The 24,634-nt window shown below is 41.0% G+C and overlaps 1 protein-coding gene across 3 annotated transcripts in view; it reads right to left on the reverse strand.

Annotated features, from left to right (window-relative positions):
- The window catches only part of CNOT2 (CCR4-NOT transcription complex subunit 2), an 89,103-nt gene extending 65,987 nt beyond the window's left edge, over nucleotides 1–23,116 (reverse strand). The window contains exon 1 of one of the 3 annotated variants that reach the window (XM_075428983.1): nucleotides 23,000–23,116. The gene's annotated coding sequence lies outside the window, so the exon portion shown is untranslated. Of the gene's footprint in view, nucleotides 1–22,365; nucleotides 22,422–22,999 lie in introns of those variants that run through there. The other 2 variants (XM_075428984.1, XM_075428981.1) reach the window with 2 other exon arrangements.
- Between the last annotated feature and the right edge of the window lie 1,518 nt (nucleotides 23,117–24,634).

A 24,634-nucleotide genomic window follows, 5' to 3' on the forward strand; every position in this document is an offset into this window, starting at 1 on the left:
TAGTTGAATGAGTATTACATTCAACAAGAAGTTTGGGCAAAGATGTTCATAAGTTAACTAAATATTTCTTATACTTCTGGATGCAGTATCTGAGCCCCAGCTTTACAGCACAAGCAGCATTTGACACTGTGTCTGCAGACAGGAACCGAGACAGTTCTGACAGCGACAACTCGGCTTCTGCACACTAAGAGTTCAGCACAAATTGACACCATTCATCTGAGCACACCTGCGCTATTTCTGCTTTCTTCTTTGAAGTATCAGTATACATCCCTGCAGCTAAATTGAATTTTACACTGAAACTGGATTTCATTCTATTTCACCAAGTTTCGTTCTCCCTAATTGTTCAAGCATTGTATGTTAGTGTGGAGCTACAAACACCCACCTGTGCTAGTTTAGCACAGTCAAGTACTGATGCACAGCTATTATGTTTAATTTACTCAAATAGCATAGCCCAGACACAGGTGTATCTTTCTTCTCCAATCTTTCCGTTTAACCAGACACTACAGCCCAATACCCCATGAATGTTTCAAGCATTTTATCCACTGCTATTTAAGTGGATATGCCCTTATTTTTAGGTTGCTAGTACAGCAATTTGACACTAATGCAGCAATAACAAAGCAAAATAAAAGTGCAATTCATGACAAACAGCTACATATCTCGTAACCAGGACTTACTATCAAAAAGTTAAGGAGACACGCTTTCACCCTTAATATACACATACTCCTTAGAGACAAGGGTACATGACTTCAGTAACTGCCTCTGGCAGACTTTGTTAAAACCATGAAACAGTGGTTTACGCACTTGTCAGCTCTGCTTGCAAACAAATGCCTAATCATCAGCGAAAGTTACTCAAAATATCATTAGTATTTTTGCTTATCTGGTTTGAGAGCACTTCGCAGATCACCGGTTTCACTCTTCCTGGCACTTCCTGGTTCGCCCACTGACGCCGCGCACTGCTCAGGCCCTCCGGACGCCCAGACCGACCGCAGCGTTTCACCCCGGGAAAAGCAGAAATAACCCTGCCCCGAAGAGGAGGAGGAGAACAGACTAGCAAGATACCTTTGCTGACACGCAAAAGAGTTTCTGCAGCAAACTGTAGATCAGCAACTGAGATGCAGGGAAAAATAAGAGTGTTTGAACAAGTAAGAAGGACTTGTGGTAAAACATTCAAAATGTGTTATTAGAAAACGTCAGCTTAAAACAATCAGCAGTATCCCTTCAATCACTCTTCTGTTTTCTTTTTATACAACCTAATCATCAAGTGGAAATACTACACACACAATTAGCCTCACTGAAGTCAAATCAGAAACCTGTGTGTCTTAAATCAAGCTATGTTTAGCATGGGATTGGAGCCAATCTCTCCCTGAATGCAGGTGCTTTTACACACAGAGAATCCTACCAATGCCAACACGGCCCAGTCTACTCTAAATTAAGATCTGAACACTAAGTTCCGCCCCCTACCACCACCTTTTTTTCAAGGGAGGAAAGAGTTGTAGAAGAGCTTTTGCCATTTCCCTTTATTTTTCCCTCCTTTTGTTTTAAACGGACAGCAAGGGAGAAAAATTGAAGGAGAAAAACCACAAGAAAAGCACCTTGATCTACAACTCCCCACTAATAACATATCCTTCACACAGGAATTTTGAGAAAAGCTGGTTTTCACATAAAATAATATAGCGTATTCTTTCATGACTGAATAGTCACCTGCATAACTGTCTTTGGCCAGGCACACTAAAAATTCGGACTCTACTGCTTAAGTTTCACCAGGAAACAGATAACAGTTTAAAATTCTTCAAACATGTCAGTCTTTGCAGAGTGCCTACAATTACCAAGCAAAATTACAAAAAACTAACTGCTTTTAACATGTAGAAGTATGGCTACAATTACTTCTAAGGTGCATCCAGATTTTACATTCCTTTTATAGGAGGGAGCAAGGTAACACTGTCAGTTAACCAATCTGCACATCTCTTCCAGCTGCTCAGTGGCCTGGTTATTTTACTTTTGATGAGAAATCTCTAATTTATTCCTGAAAGGTAAATCCAAAGTACCTGGGAACAACATGAAGCTTATTCGTCTCCTCTCAAACACGCTCAGTTCTCACGTCAGCAAAAAGCTGAATATTTTTAAATTGGAAGAGCTAAATGGCAAACTTCTTTGCATTCTTTTCATCGCAGATGACAATGCAAGAGCTCACCAGGTCAAATTATTGTTTGAGTATTGTCTATGCCACTCCACACTCTTAATTTGTTGATGGATCAGAACAGTAATTCCACTCCTCAGTTCTTACGAGGCACCAGTAATATTTAAATGACAGCTAAAGAAAAAAGCTCGCTTTCTAAAATAAGCACAGATCTATCTGAAAGCACAACGATCTTGTAATTAAAAATGTGTCCCTGCACAGGCTCTCTTATAAATAGGGCTATACAGAGCACTGCTCTGATTATTTTACAATATATTAAGAACCATTCTTTTAAGGGAAAGTACATTAGGACACTAAAGGCTTTACATCAAATTTCAGTATTACAAATATTACTATGTATGCTAAACCCTTCTCCTGCAGTATTTCAAATTAATTAAGCTTCTAGGAATGAGCACCCAGAGATCTTCTTGACTGACTATATGTAATTAAGCTTAAAAGATCTGTATGCATAACAACACATTACAAAAAGTGCTCCAAAGTCAATGCTACAGATGATAATATTTACTTAGATTTAAATATAAAAATATATAGTATTTTTAATAATTTTTCCCAATAGTACCATCCCCAGGCTGTCTCATGTTCAAATTTTTCTTGCTACCTATTTGCGGGCCTTTTGTCCCTTAAAAATAGCTCCTGTAACAATACAATAACAAAAAACAGCATTTGTAAACCTTCTATGACAAACCAATTAAAAAACAATGCTGGTATAATGTCTGCTCTTGTATCTATCTGGACTTCCAAATACATCTTAAGTTACAATATCAATATGCGAAACAATTTTTTAGAAAGTTCAATACATTCTCATAATAAATTATTTCAAAAAAGCATAATAGAACAGTTTATGTTTATATAAAAACTCTTTCAGAATTTGCTTTGAGTTGAATTGGACATGCCCTATATCCTTTTTCAATCACTTCTGACAGGAGCACAAAGAGCAACTAAGACAAGGCAAAAAACCCCAAAGGTCCTGGACAGTACCACTTAAACACCAAAAGCAACAGATATGGAAAATGGGGCTGGCACTATTATCAAAGACTGGCAATGAGAATTCATATGTTATTCTACTTTTCCTTCTTTTGCATATTATCAATGAGCCTCTAAAGCTAAAATTTTGCACTATTTGTTAGTACTGGATAGACCTTAACCATCTGAGAGTAGTAACACAAACAATAATTACGGGGAATTGTCAGCATATTTTGCAACTACACAGAAGAGCAAATCGCAGGTTTATACTCTTTACTGAAAGGCACAGTAAAGTGCCCTCCTTCATTCCCTCCCTAGTGACAGAAAGCAAGGAATGCAACTTCTGTTTCTCCATCTAAAGTTTGAGAAGTGAGACAAACAGAACTTGCTATAAAAGCTGTTATTCCTAGAGAAATAAATTCTATAAGCCTATTACAATAGATACTCCGCCTGCAGCAGCCAAGAGCCAGACTTAGGACTTGCTACTAGAAAGGCGGAGGGTTCAGCTCCTGGAAGCAGAGGCACTTAAAGAAGCTGAGAAGTAATATCACTGTTAGGAAAACATCAGAAAGCTACCTTCGGATAAAACAGGCATACAGATAGAAACAGAACACAAACAAAATGAAGAGAACTGAGAGGAGTCTAGAGCAATGTAAGATGACAGATTTCAAGTTTCTCCCCCATAAAGTTTATTTTACCACAACTCATTTTGCAGATTTGTGCCGACAGACCTTTTCTGTTTTGGGTCAGTAGCTCATCAAGTGACTTTTGTAAAAAGGTAATATGACCTGGAAAACAACAGATTCTTTCTACCCATTTGTTTACTGGCATGATACTCACCTATAAGAAGGCATAAAAACAGAACAAAAATGCAGATATTATTCTGGAAATGTTGTGCAAAAGAAGTATACTCGCTTCAGACAGTTGTGGAAAAAGACACCCTATACACAAAAGGATCCTGGACTTCATCTCAACTCGGGCAACTTCAAATTGACACTCTGTTACGTGCCATATTAGTCACATCATGAACAGCCGCACAACATCTTACTTCAATGACACGTTTAAATTAGTTGGCAAGCCAGGATCTTGCTCCATATATGAAATATTCCATCTATGACCTTCAAAATCTAATTCTGTGAGAAGGACCACGAACAGAATTAGCTTCCCAGATGATGTGTAAACTGGAGAACAGCCCAGCAAACTACCTGAAATATCTCTTCAGAAACTTGTTTGTGTCTCTGCCTGATGCAGCAGTTCTCTAGTTCAGCTGTCTTGCTAGAAATCAGAGATAATTGTTAGAGCCTAAGGCGGTGCTTGCAAGCCTGTCTAGCAATGAACAGTGAAAAAAACATCGTGTAGATTTATCAGAGCAGGCTCAGCCAACCAACTTCTCCACCGGTTCTCACAGCAACTTTGTAGCCAGTTTACGGACTGGCAGGATCTCCTGGGTTTATGTTTATTTGCTCATTTCCCTGTCATACAGGTACCTGTTCTGGCAGACCGCTGTTTGCCAGAAACCATTTATGACTGAAGGAAAAAAAAAAAAAGAGCAAAGCACTTTGTGGTGGTGGTGATCATAAACAATCTGCTCAGACACGACTGTATCAAAGCTACTGCTTTGCAGCTGACATTTCATTTGGAAGGCTGACACCACATAAGTAAAGCAGAATAGGTTTAGATCGTTCTTCCCTAATCTCTTTCTAGGTGAAACCAGCACCTTGTATAAATGGTTTCTGTCTCTTGCTTCCAAGAGGGAAGAACACAACACCGTCCTAAACAGCCCAGATTGTCCAAGATCTTTACTGCTTTTTACATTCACACACTTTTTCAAAAATCTCTCCATTTAATGCTTTTAAATTCCCATACAAAACACCTTCTGCAGGCTATGAATGGTAACACTGGCATTTTCAAGAAAGGCAGAAGAGGAAAAAAAATTCCAAGACACAGAGCTTATTCCTCTATGCCCGTGGAACAGCAAGCTGCAAGACAAGCAGCAAGGTATCAGAGAAATCATATAAATCAATGCGCTGGTTTTGGATGGGGCAGAGTTAGTTTTCTTCACAGTAGCTTGTATGGGGCTATGTTTTGGATTTGTGCTGGGAGCAGTGTTGATAATTCAGGGATGTTTTAGTTCTTGCTGAGCAGTGCTTAGAAAGAGTCAAGGCCTTTTCTGCTCCTCCCACCGCCCCGCCAGTGACCAGGCTGGGGGTGCACAAGAAGCTGGGAGGGGACAAAGCCAGGACAGCTGACCAAAGGGATATCCCATGTCATATGGCACCACGCTCAGCAATAAAGCTGGGGGAAGGTTGGCGAGGGGGCCGCGCTCAGCAATAAAGCTGGGGGAAGGTTGGCGAGGGGGCCGCTGCTCAGGGACTGGCTGGGCATCAGTCAGTTGGTGGTGATCAGTGGTTTTCATTTGCATCACTTGTCTTTCTTGGGTTTTATTTCTCCCTCTTTGTTATCCCCCTCTTCATTACAAATTATCACTATTATTTTGTTTCAATTATTAAATTGTTCTTATCTCAACCCATGAGTTTTCTCACTTTTACCCTTCCAATTCTCTTCCCCCTACTTTGCTAGAGTGGGGAAGTGAGTGAGGGGCTGTGTGGTGCTTAGTTGGCAGCTGGGGTTAAACCATGGCAACAAAGAACAGTTTAATGACTTTCTCTTTATAAACCCTTACACAGCATTTCAGGGGACACCCTCTACAGTCTTGTGTAGTATCTGTTCATCAAATAGTAATACTTTCCAGGACACTGATCTCCAAGACAAGAGATCCAGAATCAGCTGTCTCTCCTAACTTGGGCACATCAGGGGAATCCCTGGATCTGGGCATTTATTTTCCATAACAACCCTGTGGGAACGTCCTTTGAGCTAACTGAGGAAAGCTAGACTTTATGCCTACGTAATGTCTCTGTTAGAGGGTTAACAGAGACATTACTTACTTACAGGGTTAACAGAAACATTACTTAGGAAGTCCATCAAGTAGTTTTACACATCCCAATTACCCAGAGTGTTTCCTTAACAAATGTGTGCTTTGAAACAGACAGAAAAAAAAAAAAAAAAAAAAAAAAGTACTATCAGCCTCCTGTCGGGACACAAGCTAAAGATACGTTTCAGTGGATCTCATGCTTTTAATTTGGCATCTCCTTTACTAACCATTCTGATCTTGAGGTCAGGATCAGAGTCCTCTGCAACAGCTAGTGATATCACAGACATTTCTCTGCATTTGCTATTTCACAGAATGACAATATCTTGAAATATTAATTAGGTTTAATGAAAGTGACACCGTAGGTTTGAGATGTTCTGAGGCACATTTCAATCTATAATCCTAAATTTCCCTTTCCCCATAACAAGGTTCTATAAGGAAGAATTTCACTTGAGAACTGCTTACTAAATTCTGCATGAACGTAAAATGTAGCAAAGCCACTATCTCAGGTTGTATTCTCCCTCAAAACAAATCTTTACGTAAAAAAATGATTGTCCAATTGTGTAATATATACCTGATAGCATATCGGTTTGGAGATTGCAGCTCATGTTTGCAAAACAAGAGTAAGCATCTACTTTTCACTACAGAATTAAAAAAAAATAGAAAAAATTCCAGAAATTTCTAGACTCCTCTGTAGCAAGATGAAGAAAAAAAATAAATCATCTTCACTATTAGATCTATTATATGCAATATTGAGAAATCATAGGTTTTAATACTGAAATTAAATCCATCGAGGCTGATGCTTAACACAAAAGAAATTTCTCTTTTAAAAGAATCAGCCCTTCAAGAATCTTCAAAACCACATAGAACAGAAGTTAAAAGTTTAAACTGAAGTATGAAAGATCATCATCTTTTCCAATTGGCATAGTTACTACTTAATGTCATTTAGTATGGCTCCAGTGTAAAAAATCCTTTAAGAAAAAGTTTTCAATTAAATACAATTAACTCACTCATACTTCTCTTTCAGAGTAGAGCGTTCCTAAATTATGACCAAACATCCCAAGATAAAAGCCTAAACGAAACAAATTGTTTCAGTGGTTTACTTTTTTTGAAGTGCATCATGATTAACATGTGTCAGTTACATGATGTGTGTGGGAGTAATATACTGCTGCTGCCCTAACGGAAGCTCCCTAACCACTACCACATCTATCTCGTTTCAGAAAATCAGATTTTTACCATTACATTTCTTACTGATTTGGAACTCTTCTTTTTAAAAAAAAAAAACAAAAAAACCCACAAAACTTTTCACAGTAAATGTTTATATTAAGTCCATCAGTATCAAGCACATTTCTACAGTTGTAATGTCTAATAGCCAATTTAAAGAACACATCATAAAGATAAATGTTAACACTATTAAAATTTTGTGATTCTTGAGTATGTTACATACTTGACTTGTAGATAAACAAAATTTCAATTAAAAAAAATTTTAAAAAACCTTGAAAGGCAATGTAGCATGATTTAGAACTTTGTCAGGACACAGGAAATTGGTGACAAGAACTATACCTTGTATTTTAAGGAGGTTTTTATAAGCAAGGTCAGTACCTTGGGCTAACTTCATCCTACTAGCATGGTGGCCCAGTACGAGCCCTCTCACAATACATCTCAAGAGAAGTACAAGATGAGAGCACACCAAGTCATTTGCCGAGCAAAAATTACACACTCCACAAACTTTTTATTCTGCATATTTTACACGTAACTAATTTATACTGTTCTGATTCTCTAAAAATAAGCACACAACTGTAACTTAAACATATTTTTTAGTGAAAACTGGCAGTGATTTATCTACACATTAAGAGTCTGCAAAATTAACAAAACTATGCACTAACACTACACGTCATTAAAAAATTATACATCAAAAATCTATCAGACTTTTTAGTCACAAGAATCTAAATAAATTTTATAAACTGTGGACTCCGATTTTCCCAGACAAAGAAGGCTTAAGAGGAAAGATCCTAGAGGCGCTGTGCCTGAGGTCGAAGAGCCAGTAAACAAACCCTAATTCGATACAGGCCCTTCACCCAGGAAGGACGAGCACCACAACACAGGCCTGACAGCACGGGGAGAAGACAGTATGAGTCCAGAACTGATCCCTCACAGGAAAATACGCTAACCACATTCTCATTTGTGATCTCAGTAAACACTACTCACACAGGCACATCGAGGCAGTCTTCAAAAAATGTATAATCTCATAGGGGTTCTACTGACTATACATTCTTGCATATTTTTTTTTAAAAGAGATTCTTCAAAAATGGCAATACATTATACTGTAATTGCTATAGTGACACCAGACTTATTTAGGTTCTTATGTTTTAGCAAAAGTCTAGCATCGCTACTACCTAATTATATAGGAAGATTTTTACCAAATCCCTGGGTTACAGGCAGAAAGCAAGACCTGCATAACAAGAAAAAAGTACCTCTACCTGGAAATTGAAACATAAATGGGGAAAGTTTTACTCTGCTTACACTGACTGTATGATCTGTTATACACATTACAGTAACACACGTACTCTGTTCAGTTATGCTTATTCATTCAGAGAACAGATGCTCTTTTGTGGTATACACATGTGTATCAAGGATACATAAGAAGCTCTTCCATTTCTTTCCCTGGGCTTCCGGGGGTCTAGATGCCTACCTTTTAGCCAGCTAAAGTCTGAAGAGAGACATTTCACCTCAAGCATTAAAATTAAGTGCAGAAAGATATGTGGGATAAAACTGGATCTTAAATTTACACCCAATGATTTATAGCTGAGTCCGAGTATTAACTGCCTCACTTGTAAAATACAAAGAAGAGGAGAAAATGAACCATATATTACTTGAGTAGACATCTTCACTATGTTCACAATAGTTGTAATGCAGATGAACACAATAAATAAAAGTAAAACCTTCACCCCACCTGACAACATTCACTCCTCTTGTAACAAACACTGTCTTTTAATTGCTTCACCCTTTTCCTCATTACATAATATTCCTATACCCTTACAACTCATGTATCTTCATTTACAACACTTTTTTTTTTTTACTGTAGCAATGGCAGTCATTCCTTCCCTAGCAAGTTACAGCTAATCCCTGCTTTCCAATCCATTTTCATAAATGTCAGTAATCTTTCTATGGAAATAACTTGTCTCCTCAAGTGAAGCTTCTTTTCAGAAAACAAAAAAAAAACCAAAAAAATCAAAAGCATAAAAATACTTTTTCTAAGCATTTACCTCCAGTGCCATTTGCAAAAGAAGTCCTGAGCAGATAACTCACTTTGAAAACTGTATCATGTTTTAAAGTTAGGAATTCTGAAAACAATCCTGTAATTTGAGGTTTATCCAACACTTTTAGACTAATGATCTTCCAGATCTCTTAAGCTCTTAAACTCCATATTCAGAGAACTGCACAATAAATTCCACACACATGAAATGCACTTCAATCTGGGCCTTGTTTAAAACTGTCTTCAAATGCACTGCTTTGGAAGAAGAAAAAGCTCAAAGTAAAACTGAATCTGTGTGTTTTTATAAGAGCAACTTCCATTGTTGCAGGCAGTAATACTGTGTTGGATAATCTTAGTCATTGCTTTTAAGACCCCATATTCATTCAGTTGGCCAAATTACAGAATCCACAAGCCATTTACACCCAAATACCTCCTTTAACCATCTTTCAGGCTGAACTGATCAGATTTACTTATCTTATTAAAGTAGCTAAGATAGCTTAATCACTTCTGAATGTTTTTAAACAGGAAAATATCCCCCCTCCAGCTGAAAACATTTTAAAATCTAGTCTGTTGGGACCCTCTAGCACTTGAATGCTGTGAAACACTGACAAGCAGGGCATGTTCTTGTCTTAGCAAAGCATTGCATACCATCACAAGGTAGACTTGCTCAAGTTTGCTTCAGCTATAAGGCTCTGCAACACCAACCCGCTCACATGCGACACAGATCGTAGAGAATTTCACAACTTCTCTCTGCTGATCTACAAAGCACTTTTCACCTTCTTGCATGAGACCTCTCTGTGACGGTGTGGAGGTAAGCCTAGCCACAGGATAGCTACAGACACTTCATCCTAGGACTGAGAAACACTTTAATTCTCTCAAAAACCAGTTGGTTGCCATCCGGGTATGGATAACTAGGACACAGAGGAGGCAGAAACCAGAAGAGGAATTAGAGTTCAGAATAGGAAGAGGAAAAGAAACTGCAGAGAGAGAGACGAACGTGTAAGATGCTGATGTGAAAGCAGAGAGTCCCAAAGGCCCAGCTACTACAGCACGTGGAGCTTCAGACCCCGGACTCACACCCACCATTTCTGAATTTCCTCATTCTTTTGGGCTACAGTCAATGGACCAGGGACCACTGTCAAGATGTACCTCTATCCTCTTCTAATTAATGAGACAGAGACTAAAGAAAGCAAACAACTTGTCTATCTAATATGTCTTATGCCTGTCTCTTAGGGTTTGTCTTTTATTTCTTTATTTTAATAATGCTGGAGGAGCCACAGAAAGATTTTCACAAGTGCCTTCTGCTTGAAATATTTCAAGAGTCCATGCAGAAACATCAACCATTCACAGCTGCAAATTGAATGAAAGGTACTTCCATTATGAAACATTAAGCCCATGCCTCAGTTTCTTTTTGTAACACATGGCTGTCACCCCAGTGAGGAAACACAAAAATGTAACTTTTTCAAAAACATATTATAAAGCACTTCCATGAAACTGGAATGAAGAAATTGGAGAGAGAACATTAATCCAGAATTTGCTTATAATTTTGGATAGCATGATCTGAACAATGGCATTAGAAAAAGAAAAACATCAGTGAGCGAACACCATGCATCCTGTCCAGCAAAGGAGGCCACAGGCCTCTGGGAAAAATAACATTTGATCAAAAACCTAAATAATAGTGACACGCAGACAGAACATGACTTAACGTAGGAAAGAAAACCTTCATTCCATCATTTCTTAAATTCAGATTGCCTTGAGTTTACAATTCTAACACTCATGGAAGCAGGGTTTTATGCACTGATTGAGGGATGGGTTTGTTTGTAACAAAACTTCAAATGCTCATATAAACCGTGACCTACGTCCCTCTCAGTTTATCAACTCAAAACGAGACAAGTTTATGATGTGGCAATACAAAGACTAAGCACCAGGAAGAACAATGAGGTAACCCAAAACCTCACTCTTCAATCTTAAATTGCTGGGGAAGCAAAGAAACAGAGTGAAAAGAATAGACGAAAAAGAGAAAGAAAAGTACAGGGACAAAACCCCAAACCGTAAGAATGCATAAGGTAGAAAAAGGAGGCATTCTGGAAGCACAGGAGAAAAAAAGGATAGCTAAAGTGTTCTGTGTTTATCCAAAACCCAGTCTTCAGATAAAAATTAAGTTCACAGCATCATGTGTCTATACTAACACTGGGAATGCCTTCATCACTTGATGGAACATAGCTGCTCCTCTCTAGATTTATATAGTAAACCAATTCAAAGCTTCTCACACCAAGTGAAAAAATTTAAACTTCTAATAGCTAAAATTTCAAAGCATCTTTGATATTATAAAAAATGTAAAGGAAATATCACAAAATGAATATGCAAGGGATACAACCACCTCAACAGTGTTGCAGATTTTCATCACTATCACTTCATACACCAACTCCAAATTTAAATTAGCTCCTCATAACAGATGTACAATTAAAAGCTATCATTAGGCATCTCATTCTTACTCAAGGGACATACATCCATTAATAATCTAGCCATTTGTAATCCTGATTTTTTGACTATTTTATTTTACTAGTTTGACAGTGTCCACAGAGGTCAGACTACTGACAGGACAAAGAATTGGTGAGGTTTCCAGTGAAGGACAAGACTTTGGTGTGGAACCCAAACCAAATACACCTGACACCACTGGACTGTCACCTCTGAGAGAAAAATACTGAGTGGTTCTCCAGAGGAGAGAGAAAAAAAATAAAATAAAACAAAAGAAAAAAAGGATAACATGGGCAGAACCATGCTGCATTCAGAGAGAAGAAACACACCATCAAAGGGAATTTTCTTTTGTTAACCAAGGCAAAACTTGGTATGTCTTCTGGGTTTGACACTACAAAGCATGAGGGCAACTGGTTAGGCAAGATCATGTTCATTTCTTTTTTTTCCTGTTTCAGTCTTAGAGTTTAACATTGACAACTGGATTATTTTAAATGCTCTTCATGCATAACATTTTCAGAAGCTTACTTTCTAAGCAAAATCTGTCATTCTCTTGCAGTTTTATACACTTTTTTCCCTTCCAGTAAAAACAGTAACAGATACTTTAAAGTGTCACTACAATTATTAGTGACTAACAGTTTTCACAGAAAACATGTTCACAACCAAATTACCCATACCTCAGAAGGATCAAAACATACCCACACAGTTTTAGAGTGCCATGACAAGGGCAACATTAGAGGGATGTGAGCTCATTCTGACCCTGTATTAGTCAATGAAAAGACTATCTATTCATTCTATATATTGCAAGTCAAAAAGGCCAACACTGAACAAACCCAACATAAAACTTCAAAGTTTTACTTAATTAGAGAGGGAAGGGAGGTTACACCATCTTCCACAAAAATGTAAAACTTTTCATAAATACCAAGGAGTGTAGGATAAACACACTAACTTCACAAAATTGTATTAACTGGACAATTAAGCATTTAAAGTAAAAAGCGTGTGTACTGACTCTTTACACAAAAATAAATAGTAAATTCTTTTCACTAAACTCCCCTAACAACCCCCTGCGAACCTAGAGATACCAACAGTTTCCTGACACAGCACTGCTCAAACCAGGCCAAGAAGATTCAGCGATAAAATGCCAATAACTGCCAGGGCCTCCTCGACATTAGCAGTCTTCTCTCACCAATGGACAGATGGACAACAGACAGCTGTGGTGAGGAAGCTCTTGGATACACTCTTACAAAAAGACTGGGCACATAAATGCTGAAATACACAGCCAACGCATTATTCTTGCATTTGATTCCCGGGACTACAACCCTAGAAAAAAAGAGGAAACAATACCAAAGAGAACAGAGGAACATATTTACTACAAAACCATTGCATTTCTCCTCTACAAACGCAGTATTGACTGACAGGGTATGCCCGGGCTGACACACCAGGCACGGAACAACCCGGCCCGGCCTGCACAGGCTCTTCCTCCCTGGGATGCTTCTCCTACCCTTGCCCTCCTGTCCCCTGCCTTGCCTACCAGAGGTGTGTGCCTGCTCCACCGTGGCTAGGGCACAGTCCTGGCCCTTCTATGCCAAGATGGCGGCACTCAGGTGCCAGCAGACAAATGTCCCTCCCTCCCCCTGAGCTACAGTGCTCCAGCTGTGCCCCAGGGCTCTTCAGAAAGCTCAGAACTGAGAAAACCACAAAACACTGCTATTCACAAGGCAAAGCTGAGTAACAATGATTTTGTGTTGGATGTCCCACTCCTTCCCCTCACAGCTCCCCAAGAACAGGATGGATTGTCTCCTCAACACCAGGACAAGGGGATGGCACCCACAGGCCTCCAGGAAAGGTCGTGCAGTGCTTTGTGGTGTGTCCCCAGATCGTCCCCCCCCAATACACAAGTTGGGTCGAGAGGATGTCTTAAGATCCACAACCAAAGGGAGAAGGCACTGATCACAGGCCTTGCAAGCGGGCTGTCACCAACCATCATTGCCCACTCTCCCACTGAACATTGTAAGTCCAGCCTAGAAAGAAAACCTATCCACATAGAAATGGCACATATCTACCTATCTCAATACATATACATGCCGTTTGGCCTCAGGAAGGGCAAATGTAACCCATACTTTGCAAAGGGTAACCCTCATACTGAAACATGGGCTTCTGGTGTCATAAATACCAAGCCTTGCAAATTTTTCAGTCTTTCAGGATGACCTCCATGGTTGACAGGGAAGTCTGAGGGCTGACAGTACTTCCCCTGCCCCAAAGCTCTGGCTACCCAACCTAGACACTGCTAGGAAATTAAGTAATTTAAATTTTCAGATAAAACAATCATTAAAAGCATCTACAAAATCTCATTTATTCTTAAAGCTGCGACCTAATGAAGAGACTACCTGTTTGTTTACTTTTACAAGTATCTATTTCTTCAGACCTCAGATCCCTTTGAATTCACTCTTCACTGAACTACAGGATCCCTCAGGGAAAGAGAAGGACCTTGTAAAATGAAGCACTCGAGACGTCAGTAAACAACACTATAGAAAATTAACTTCTATAAGGACAGTAATAGAACAAACAATGGATGTCTCTGTTTTAGCCTGCGATTTTGAGAGTCTCAAGTTTCAATCCTCTACTCTCAAATTTCAGCTGTGCTCCCAACATAAAAGTACAGCACCTACTTCAAGAAGCGGTGAAAAATGAGAACCAAGTTACTCTGTAAGAAAGCTATAATTCTTGATAAATCAAATTTCTGTCCCTTAAATTATTTACACGACAAGTTTGTTCTGTACAGGTGTCATCCTATCAGCAAGACATGATGCATTCTGTCATTTAATTTAACATGTTATTTGCAGCCTGAAGTCAAAAAGTACGAGAAAAGTCACATTAAAGAGATCAAAATATTGCTAAGACTACAGTAAGAAGTGTATAACAGCTAAGAGAATAGTATAAATTGATCATAAATGTCACCTAAAATACTGAAAAAAGTGAGGTTTATTTTCAAGCATATGTTAAGTTTGCCCTCAAGATTGCATTAATGCGATTAACATCTCCTTTTCAAGTCTGCAGTATCCATACTTTCAGAACTCTTACAGTTACAGAGCCAGATTACGTCAGAGCTCTCTGAGAAAGCACACATATCTGTGAACAGGTATCAACCGGGCTTCTTAAATTAGCCAAACAAGTGTCTACTGTACTATATAGTACTTTCAAACTGTTTTTCACTCAGATATGCCAAAATACTACTGTAAAACTCTGCAAACGCAGAAGAGTAACATACCTAACCGTGCAAACAAGATATCCAATATTCCTTATAACACAAGCAAAGTTACTGCTTGGCCACAGACACTGACAGGGAAAATACTTCAGATGTAAATTCCCACAATCAAAAATTCTGTAGGATGTGTTCTGTTTCATACCAGTGGGGATGAAGCCTCTAGGTGCTAACGATACAAGAAGTGTTACATAACACTATGCACTTATTTTTAGAAGCGCATTACAAAATTAAGTACTGCACTGGAATCTATTGCACAGCCATGGACAGTTATATCAATGTGCACAAAGAACAATTGCTCAGTCGGAGCGGAATATTAGATTCAATTCAGATTAGAGTTCTCTCCTGCCAATCCCCAAAAACACTGAACCATTTAAGACTAAGAAAGTTAATTTGCAATCATGAAAAAAACACCAAAAAAAGCACACACGCACACTCACTACTAATCATAAATATATACACATTCTTTTATACGAGTAGCAGAACTAATAAAAACTAGTTTATTACAGATCTGCTCTTTTGTTTTTTAATACTTTTCCCACATCATGATAACCTTCAAATTCCTTCTTTTCCATGTCTCTTCATGACTCTCCCTCCCTCCTGCTCCAGGGAAAAGAGAGTCATGGTGCAGACACTCTGGAAGTCTGATTGTGCTTAAAGGCTGCCTGACCAGCTGCCGTCCTATAGAACACATACTAGATCAGGTCTGACTCTCTCTCTTCCAAGAGGATGCACTAATTCGGACTTCATCCCTCTACATAGACACAATTCTATGAGGTTTGTAGGACCATAATTTGAGTCTTAATTTCTCCTTCTGATTTATGTTTCCATATATAAATATATTTGTAAGTACAAATTAAGTTAAATGCTTAATCTTTGAGTTAACTCAGAAGTTGGGTTACCTATGTATACTTGACATACTTTATATAAACATACATATATACACACTCACCGGGAGGAGGGAGAGACAAACAAAATAATCTCATAAATCACATTGCCTGAGAAAAATTGAATCAGAGCTTCCAAGGTGTTTGCTTTCTTTAAACAGTACTAGATACTGCAGAGCGAATCCAGCATGCATTTGCCTAGATTAAACTTTGCTCTTCCCTCACCATCTCAAATTTTCACCATTCCCCTCTTTTTTTTTAAAAAAGTGGTAAAAATATCACAGCTAACTTCATTGTCATGCATCACACTGCTCTTCAAAACAACCCAACCTTAATTTCTCAATATTGCTTCCCCCTCTCAAAATGTTTTTGTTTTGAAAACCGGACTCTGCAGATGCAGGTATTCACTAGCACAGAAAAGTCCAGCAGTTGTATCCTGGAATACATATGAGCTGCAATTCAGGGGCAGTTAAAGATGCCTGCTCTCAGCAAGCCACTCCTGGTTGCCAACCAGACCTACACTTTGTCATCCCAGTTTTCAAGACTTGTTGAGCTGTTGCTTCAAAAACAAATTAAGTCTAATAGCGTATTTAAGAAAGGGAGGCCTGAAATTGAATCTACAGTTCAGATCCTAAAACTGCTGACAGCCACTTAAAAAAACAAAAACACAACAACAACAACAACCACAAAAGGTCATTTAAACTAAAGTTACAGGTCTTTTGGAGACAAATAAAAGATTAGGATCACAGCTAATATAATCAGTTTGCAAATTCCTAATTAAACTGTTGAAAAATATTACCTGCCATCAAGCATATACTGGTGGTAGTCACAATACACACCTAACTGAGATAAGGAAAACTCAGAAGAGGACCAATGTCTGGAAAATCACATTTTATCCTTCCAAGAAATCTAGAATACTTCGTGTTTCATCACAGATGTCCCACAACATACATGTTCTTACATAACTGAACTTCCATGAATTAAGGGGAAAACAGATCACGTATTTATTGCCCAAAACACAAAATCCTGAAAGTGCCATGTTTCCTAAAAAAAAAAAAAAAAATTAACTCCATATCACAACAGCACAGCAACATGACTCTACTTCAACTTCCACCACGAAATAAAGAGACACTGACTTATTCTCATGTTTACTGCTGATCTTAATCCATTTGAGCCTGAAGAATCAACTTACTAGAAATGTGCACACACATCCAGTAAATAAGCAAACAAGTTAAGATTTCAGTGTAAGGTGCCTTTCTACTTTATGATGATGCTTTTGACATGTTGAAAAAGGTACATTGCACAGAGAAGTATCAAGAACAATACTGATATTGCAACAAATTAATCAAATATCTAATATAAAAAGATATTTTACTGCAAACAGTTTTACAGGTGGACACAATATTGCAAGGTACACTTAACGTTCAGAATTGCTCATCATCTCTTCAGTCTTTCAAAAGCTGACACTGCATACAGCTCTGATTTCTTTCCGAAAATCCTTCAGACTTCCATGTCTCCACACTAAGCATGGTATAATCCCTCAAGCAGAGAGAAGACGTTCTTCCAAACATTATTTTTTAGCCTATTTAGTCCTTGAACAAAATACCTGCCTCACAGCTATTTTCCTGTTTTATACTTTAAAAAAAAAAAAAAAAAAAAAAAATTAGCAACAAGTACCTTCTCACAAACTGCAGTAATACTGAATGGTGAAAGACCCCAAGCACATACCTGAAAAAGCTTCCTACGTAGCAGACCAACAGAAGGAAGGTTGGCAGACCTTATTTCCATCATTGTAATTCTTTGGCAACACTTCCTTCGCAAGAACAGTTTTCACAATTAGAACAAAAAAAATGCATTAAAAATAGTTACAAAGAATCGTCAGTCTACCTCAAACAACGCAAGGTCTTAGTAGGCTGGAAGGGGAAAAATACTATTCCAATGAAGCTTGAAGAAAAAACTCACGCAGTCATTTAGACTGTATGACAAGTACACAGTCCAGTGACACTAGCATTAGTTGGTTACATTGCACTAGGACAGGCATCTTCCTACAATCCTTAGACACAAAAGGTAATACATCATATGACATTATCATTGTCTGTGTTACGAAGGCAGCCTTAGAAAAACTTGTTTGCCAAGAAGTTGCCTACGAATCTAAACATTAACAGTTTATAATTTAAAATAGCTGCGGTTGTTTTAACGTAACTAGTCTTTTTTGGTGCCTGGAAACTCCTTGCTATTTTTTTCAAATACACGCATATTTAGATTGTAATGAAAATGTTGTGGACATACAATTCTCAAACAACTAAGGACAAACAATGCAACTGCCACCTACCGAATCTGGTATAGGACCACATGGGGGTTTTTAACTTTTCTTTCTCTAACTATCTATGTTAACTGCTACTGCTGTCTCTAGTTCCACAGAAGCCTTGAACCATCCAAGTGAAACACAGGAAAGCACTATTCTCTTACTACAGACCAGAATTTGACTACAAATTGGTTAAATGACTTACCCAGAGTCACCCATCACTTCAGCAGGTAACCGAGACAGAAAGAACACTCCAACTCTCCTGCTCACGCTCAATCCATTGGATTACTGTCTACTCAAGTGAGAGTAACACAGAGTAGGAGTTTCCATTTTACTTCCCACAAATACACCAGCGTTTTCTACTAGTTTTCATTTTAAATAAACGACACCCTCTTACACACAACTTGACCTCAGTCAACTACATTCATCTATCATTGACCTCAAATGCATAAAAGATTTGAAGGCAGAATTTTGAAAATGCTTCAGAAGTTCACTAAACTATTTACTGCAACCAAAAAGAACTATGAGCAGCATGGGATACAAGATGATACTTAAAAATAAAAAAAAAAATAAATCCCAAAACAAACGGAAAACAGGAGGAAACAATGGTTTACTTATTAATAGATTTCTGATGAACAACTCTCGCACTGCAATTCAACAAGAGAAGGATGTGTCTGAAAAAAAATAAGTCTCAATTAAAATCAAGTTTTAACCTACCAGCATAATCTGAAAGGAATCTTCCTAGGAAATGTGGAGTTGTGAAACTAAACACATTAGCAGTGTAAAGAGTGGTCAAACGGCAGAGCAAGCAAGTCAAGGTGAAAAAATAATGCACATTTTTCTGTAACACTACTGATGGCGTTAGTTATCTCAAGACATATTGGGGGGGGCGGGCTCAGTAACCTCTCTGGGCAAGGATCATGTACACCTCGATTTGGGGCCTATTACACAACCAGACCAGAAGCTGAGGTAGTATGCACTATCACAATATAAACACTCATTTTTCAGCAGAGTATTATAAATGAAAGATAAAATATATATTAAAAGCAATCAGAACACTTTACAAGGTTTTTCTGACTATTATTTTTGCCGATACAAACACAAAAAGATTTTAAATCCTATGTAGAAATCTCTTACTTATTAGCACAGACCATGTTTGGTACACAAACACCTTCTCTAAAAAAAAAATATTCCGTAAGGACAGTTTTAAACATTGTACTGTGCAATAACTTCATTTAACGCAATTCCTCCTACACAGTTATAATGCTCCATAAAAGCATACTTAGCCATCAACATACAGCGTTCATCCCAAAAACTCTCATGCCCAAAGTTAGTTGTCAACAGGCGAGCAGGTCCTTTTAAGTCAATGAGAGTACCCACAAGCTTTCAGTTGTTCATTTGTTTTTACAGGAACCTGGGTCAGGAGACCAGTGCAACACACACAAACACAGAACTTACGTGTTAAAGCACAGTTAGAAATTAAAAAAAAGAAAAATTTAAAAAGCCAGCCCTATTCAGGAAACACAACTGAAACAGGTTATTTTGAATTGCTCAGTACAGTGTTACCTGAGACCTCAGGACAAATTTCAAGCAAAAATATTAGCAGATCTCTGTTGTGTAAAGGAAAGTTTACACGGAACTTTTTATCTATTTATACCTCAAAATCCCCAATGAAGCAAAGTTAATATAACTTGAACTTCTTGGCTGTTGACAGCAAGCCCTGTAATTCATGTATACACTGTAGTTATACTAATTTTAAAAATGAGAAAGACTGTATCACCTCGACAGCAAGCATCTAAATCTGCAGAAAAAAAAATACTGTTGTTTTGACTTACTACAGTACTGTACTTCTATATAAACTGGCACAGAGCATTCCATCTAAGCTAACATTTAGAAACACTTGCAATAAATATGGCAAGTATTCTGCCAAGAATTTAAGAATTTTTTTTTAGAACACATTTTTTTAACGTGCCTTTTAAAAATCTGTATTCAATCACATTATAGCTTTAAGTGCAGAGATAATCCAAAAAAAGTTAAATGCAAGGATCTATGTACCTTAGAACAAAATGCTGTACTTGGAAGCTTAGGCGCACTTTCTATAACACCTCATAACAAAACAAGCAATTCAAAGTTTCTCTTAAGTTTCCAGAGCAAGTCAGAAAGCCAGGTGCAAGAAACCTCTATTTTAATTCAACTATGGTGTATTTTTAAGTTCTAATTACTTCTTGAGTCAATAACAACAAGGAGATGTGAGGTATTTTTTAATAAACAAAGTCACGATACAAGACTGTTTTAAAGCGATAATGAGGTTACAACTTTGCAACCACTACACTACAGACAGACCCTTACACCAACATAAAAATATGTAAAATTTAAAAAAACACAGCAGAAGCTAAAAATACAATAATGTTTCTAATTTCAGAGCTAATTTCTTAACTAGACAGAAGTACATTTAGAAGTACAGCAAACACAGCAGCAATACTGAGAGCTACCATTCCACTGCAGGCACACACAACTTCAGTATGAAGGGGCTGAGTTACTGATCAAGACTTTCAGGTGCAAACAGCTACTTACGGCAACAGTTTTTAAGCATCAAACTTCAGGACTTGTTAACAGCACTGAACAGCACTTGTTTTTTGCACTGAACACCAATTCTTTAAAATTAGATTCTTTTAAAGAGAATTCAAAATTTATTTTTTTTATAAATTCCAGAGATCTTTTTTCCACTCTTAGCCAAAGGCTTTTGCTTTCATTTGTTGGTAGAACTGACACACCAGCAGGTTACAGTAAGAATGACTACTTTGACAGCAATAGTAAGTTTCTAGAGGAGACGTGTAGACAAGGCTTATCTACTACTACACTTTTAGCTTTATCAACAGCTTCCTGAAAGCGAAACGGAAATACACTTGCAAGTCCAGTCAGTCAGCTCATGATAGCAAGTATTCAAATCCCTTCCTAAAATCAGAAGCAGTCAACACCTTGAAGTTGAGCACGCCGGCTGAATTTTCAACATAAACAACAGTGGAAGCTGGGGGGGGGGGGGGGCCGGGAATTGGACACATACATAGCCTTCAAGATCATAAAATGGGATCTTGTGAGTGGTGTTCTATTAACATGTCACTATAACAGAACTCAAAGTACATCAACACACACACGCCAACTCTTCCAGGTCCAAGCAAAACCACCTTTGCAATATAAGCCTAAACAATTATTTTGCTCCTGCAGGTCTTTACAAGTTTTAACCGTCTGAAACACATCCAAGTTTCCAGAAACATAAAGGTTTCCACTAACTGATGTGACAGCAGGTTTGATCATCCTAAACTCCCTTCCCTGAGCTGCAGAGTTAAGACGAGCAGCCACTCACAGCAGCAGATGTTACTGCCGTGCAGGAATGTCTCCTTCAGACACTCCAGTCACACGCGCACATGGACACATATACAAGAAGGAAACGCAAAAAGTTCTTATCTTCCCCTGGGGATAAAACAGTACAAAGTTGCAAACAAGTTTTTCCTCAGTAAAACAGACTGAGAGCAGAAATGAAAACATGCTTGTGTTAGATGTGGATCAGCAGCTTCTGCCTTAGCATGTTTTTATTTTCTCGCGTTACAAAACCTCCAAAACAAAGTCACCTGTAACTCCACAAAACCAACCACCACAGCAGCAGAGACGCTGAACCCAGCGATACCTGTACACAAACCCTCGTACACAGACACTGACCGCAGCGCAAACACCGCCTCTCGCAGCCTCACCACCGCTCCAGCGGCCCCTCTCAGCCCTAACCTGTCACCCTGTGCCCCCCCCCCACCCCTGCGCTGCCCCCCGGGGCCGGGCTCCGGCCGAAGCCTCCAACCGCCGCCCCGGCGGGCAGGGGCAGGCTGGCTCCACGCTCCGGGGGCAGCGCCCGGGGAAAGCGGCCCGGTCCGGCTCAAGTTTGTTTTACAAACACGTCCGAGGGAACACCAGAACCTGCTCCCGCACCACCTCCACCGCCGCCGGCAGGAGACCGCAAAAGGCGCGGGCGAAAAAAAAATAAATATATTTTTCCAAAGAAAACCGGACAGCAGCACCCGCGCCTCGCCCGCTCTCCTCACCCCGGGCCTGGCGGAGCAGGCCGCAAGGCCGCTCCAGCGAGCCGCGCAGCCCGGCGCCGGCCCCGGCCGCGGGTGCCGGTTTCGCTGCCCCTGCGCCGGGCGGGGGCAGGGCGGCCGCGCACCCCCGCCGCGGCGCGGAGACGGGCTCGGGAGCGGGCCGGGGGGGAGGGCCGCGGAGGCGGCCACCGCTAGGCCCGGGGCCGGCCCGGGGCGGGCGTCGAGGCGGCGGCGGGAAGGAGCCGTCCCGGACGGGCCGAGCGGGCCGCGGGGCGAGCTGCCAGCGGCGGCCGCGAAGGATGCGGGGCCCGGGCACCACTGGGCCGCGGCCTCGGCCTCGGCCGGCCCCGGAACGGCGCCCGGCAGCCGCGGGCGCCCGCGCCCGCGGAGGAGGACGGGGGGCGGCGGGCCGGGTCGGGCCTGCGGCTGCGCTCCCGGCTCGGGCGCCGCGCGTCCCCCCCTCTCCCCCTCGGAGACAAAAGCAAACGGAAACCCGGCGGGACGGCCCCGGGCCCGCCGGGCCCCGCCGCGGGCCGCGCCGCAGCCCGGCTCTCTCTCATCGGCCCGCGGCCGGGACAGCGGCGGGGCCCGGGGCGGCGGCGGGGGCCGGGGAGGGGGCAGCCGGGGCCGGACTCACCGCATGAATTTTCTTGTCCCGCGGATCCAAGATGGCTGAGTATCCAGCACGGAGGATGCTGGGGGAGCAACCTTTACCCTCTGACCCGGCCGCCGCCGCCGTGACCCCGCCGCCGCTCGGCCCGGCAGCCAGCGCCGAGGGGCGGGGGCAAGCGCCGCAGCACGGCCCGGCCCGGCGCGGAGCGGAGAGGAGCGGCCCCGCCGGGAGCGGCGCGGAGGGACTGAGGGGGGCGAGGAGGAGGAGGAAGGAGCGGCGAGGCTCGCTCGGCTGCGCTCCCTCCGCCTCCCGCGAGAGAGGCGGCCCAGCGCCTGGGGGCGCGTAGGCCGCGGGGCTGCCGGGCCTAGGGTGGCCGGAGGCGCCGGCGCTGACGGAGGCGCTGCTGCCCGGGGGCGCGGGGAGATGGCGCGGCCCCCATTTTGTGAGGGGAGAGGGCGGCGCGGCCCGGGCTGCGCGCCGGCTGGGTGCGGCGGGCCGGGCCGGGCGGGGGTGCGGGGCTGAGCAGGGCCCGCGGGCAGCGAGGCTCCCCGCTCCTCCTCTCACCCGGTGCGGGGGGCAGGAGCTCACGGGGTGCCAGGGGGCCGCGCTCCCCCGGGAAGCGGGCGACCGTCCAGCGAGGCTGCCCTGTCCCCTGTGGCCCCGGCCTGTCTGCCCCTTTCCTGGGTTACGGAGGGCAGAGGGACTGGCCTGGCCTTGCCATCGGCTCTTCGTTAGCCTGCAGAGCCTCCAGGTCAGCAGCTACCGTCCTGAGGAGATCAACGGTGTGAAAGTTCAGATTTTCTTTGGCAGACCCTGCTCTCCGCTTTGTCTGTTACTAAAATGGAAAAGCATCGCCAAGATGACGCAGCTGGGCTGCTTTTTTTTTTTATCAACCGTGAAAGCGTGTATGTTACAGCGATGGCTCAAGTGCCGCAAATGCTCATGCACGAAACACTCCTAATGCAAATAAACCCCTTGAATTCAATAAGACTGTCAACGGTTCGAAAGCTAAGCTTGTACACAGGTGTTTACAGGATGGAGGCCAACATTATTTGTGAACTGGTTTCTCTGCTCCGTCGAGAAGAACAATGGTGCTGCTAGCTTAATTTTGTTACGAAATCATCATACAATTTACAAATTCAAACAAAAAGTAAAGCATATAATACTTTATCAGAAATAGCAGGTTTCTTTCAATAATTTAACATGGGCTTGCTTCCCAGATTTGATTTTGGAGCTACAAACTGAATTTAAAAAATAGCTTTTCAGTAGGTTACACAATACTAACGTTCTGTAGAAATGTTAGTACCTACAGTAACATGTCTGTGAACATAAACGTATCTGTCAACATAAACATGGTTTGAAAATGAAAGAAGACTGTCTTTCATCTGTTCTACGAGACCAGTTTCTTAATGCTACCACCCTTCCATGCAGCACAATTGTGTGCTAAGCAGGGGTGCTGTGTTAATGAAATGAACGTCTGTACGCTTTGTCCAGGAAAATACTGTGTCTTATTATTCTAATATTTTAACCTTTCCTTTGTCACTTAAAGATTCATGCATTTGCTATAAATAACCATTATAAAACACCATAAGTGACATCCCAATATCCTCTATATAAGTATGTTATCTGTGAACTTCTGGAGTACTTTTGTTGTTCAAT

The sequence above is a fragment of the Opisthocomus hoazin genome, chromosome 8, assembly GCF_030867145.1.
Source record: "Opisthocomus hoazin isolate bOpiHoa1 chromosome 8, bOpiHoa1.hap1, whole genome shotgun sequence".
In the NCBI taxonomy this organism is placed as follows: domain Eukaryota; kingdom Metazoa; phylum Chordata; class Aves; order Opisthocomiformes; family Opisthocomidae; genus Opisthocomus; species Opisthocomus hoazin.